Source organism: Choloepus didactylus, chromosome 1, assembly GCF_015220235.1.
Source record: "Choloepus didactylus isolate mChoDid1 chromosome 1, mChoDid1.pri, whole genome shotgun sequence".
NCBI classification, from domain to species: Eukaryota; Metazoa; Chordata; class Mammalia; order Pilosa; family Megalonychidae; genus Choloepus; species Choloepus didactylus.
Genome location: NC_051307.1, coordinates 110,996,104 through 110,998,060, shown reverse-complemented (window position 1 = coordinate 110,998,060; position 1,957 = coordinate 110,996,104). Strand labels below are relative to the sequence as shown.

The 1,957-nt window shown below is 36.7% G+C and overlaps 1 pseudogene; it reads right to left on the bottom strand.

Moving 5' to 3' along the window:
- Positions 1-221: 221 nt before the first annotated feature.
- On the bottom strand, positions 222-961 carry LOC119521010 (annotated as a pseudogene).
- Between the last annotated feature and the right edge of the window lie 996 nt (positions 962-1,957).

Below are 1,957 nucleotides of genomic sequence, written 5' to 3'. Positions count from 1 at the left end.
TAATTGTTCTGGCTAGAACTTCCAGTACTATGCTGAATAACAGTGGTGACAGTGGGCATCCTTGCCTTGTTCCAGATCTTAGAGAGAAAGCTTTCAGCCTTTCACCATTGAGTATGATGTTAGCTGTAGTTTTTTCCATATATGTTCTTTTTTTTTTTTCAATTTGAAGCAATCACTGTTTATTAACTGACCAGATTATAAAAGTTATCACAGTAGAAAACTTAGTTCATCCTTCTAATAAGCCTATTGATCTGATCTTCCCTGTAGCCAGCATCTACCCCTTCTACAAAATGAGTGGTCTTTTTCTTCATCCCACCTTGGGAAAAGATGATTTGAAGGGCCACAGGAAGTTGTTTGCTTCTTTGAAGCATTTCCCAACAGTATAGTTCTCATGAATCAGGTCCTCCATGCAGATGATGCCATATTTACCAAGAGATCGTGCAATCAGAGAGTTATCTGTCAGGGCAATCTGCTTCTTATTGATTTTGCCATAACCACACTTACAGATCAGTTCGTTCACTGGCTTCAGGTTCAGGTACCCCCATGCAGTATATGGTTTCACAATCCTCAGCATGTTGATTGAGGCCTTGTTGAGCTTAACAAAGGTGCCATTGAAGATTTGGCGAAGGCAAAGAAGTTGCAACACTTTTCGGACCTTTGGGCTCATGTCATAGATACCTCTGACCCTGATGACAAATACTAATTTGGATTCCGCAGGTACATAGAAGTTGCCAGCTTTTCTTGCCATTCTAGCCATTCGAATCTCAGTTCTGTACATTTACCTATATTCCTTGTGACAGTGCTTGGCTTTTTCATAGATAAGCTCCCTCCTTGCCTTTCGAAGCATCTTTTGGGCAAACTTCTTTCTCAAGTGCTTGATCTTCAGTTCAGCAAAATTCCTTCGCTTTTTCTTAAGGGTGTCCGGCACAGCCGGAACCTTCTTCTCTTTGACACCCTCCATGTTTCCAGCCGGAAAAGAGGCGTATATGTTCTTTATTATGTTGAGGAAGTTTCCTTCTATTCCTATTTTTCTAAGTGTTTTTTTTTTTCAAGATTGGATGCTGAGTTTTGTCAAATGCTTTTTCTATGTCAATTGAGATGATCATGTGTTTTTTTCTCTTAGTTTTGTTAATGTGGTGTATTACATTAATTGATTTTCTTATGTTGCATCACTCTTGCATACCTGGGATAAAACCCACTTGATCAAGGTGTATAATTCTTTTTATGTGCTGTTGGATTCCATTTGTGGTATTTTGTTGAGGATATTTCATCTACATGCATAAGAGAAATTGGTCTATAATTTTCTTTTCTTGTAGTATCTTTATCTACCTTTGGTATTAAGGTGTTGTTGGCCTCATAGAATGAGTTAGGTAGTGTTACTTCTTGTTAAATTTTATGGAAGAGTTTAAGCAGGATTGGAATTAATTCTTCTTGGGATGATTGCTAGAATTCACATGTGAAACCATCTGGTCCTGGGATTTTCTTTGTTGGGAGGTTGTGATGACCAAGTCAATCTCTTTATTTGTAATTGGTCTGTTGAAATCTTCTATTTCTTCTAGAGTCAGTGTAGATTACTTATATATTTCTAGGAATTTATCCATTTCATCTAGGTTGTCTAATTTGTTGGCATACAGTTGTTCACAGTATCTTCTAGTAATTTTTTTTATTTCTGTGGATTCATTGGTAGTGTCCCTCCTCTCATTTCTGATTTTATTTGTCATTTTTTTCTTTGTAAGTTTAGCTAAGTGTTTGTCAGTTCTTTCTATTGTTTTATTTATTCTCAATTTGATTTATTTCTGCTCTAATCTTTGTTATTTCTTTCCTTCTGCTTGCTTTGGGGTTAGTTTGCTGTTCTTTTTCTGGTTCTTGACAGTGTGCAATTAGGTCTTTGACTTTAGATTTTTCTTCTTTCTTAACGTAAGCATTTAGAGCTATAAATTTCCTTCTCAGCACTGCC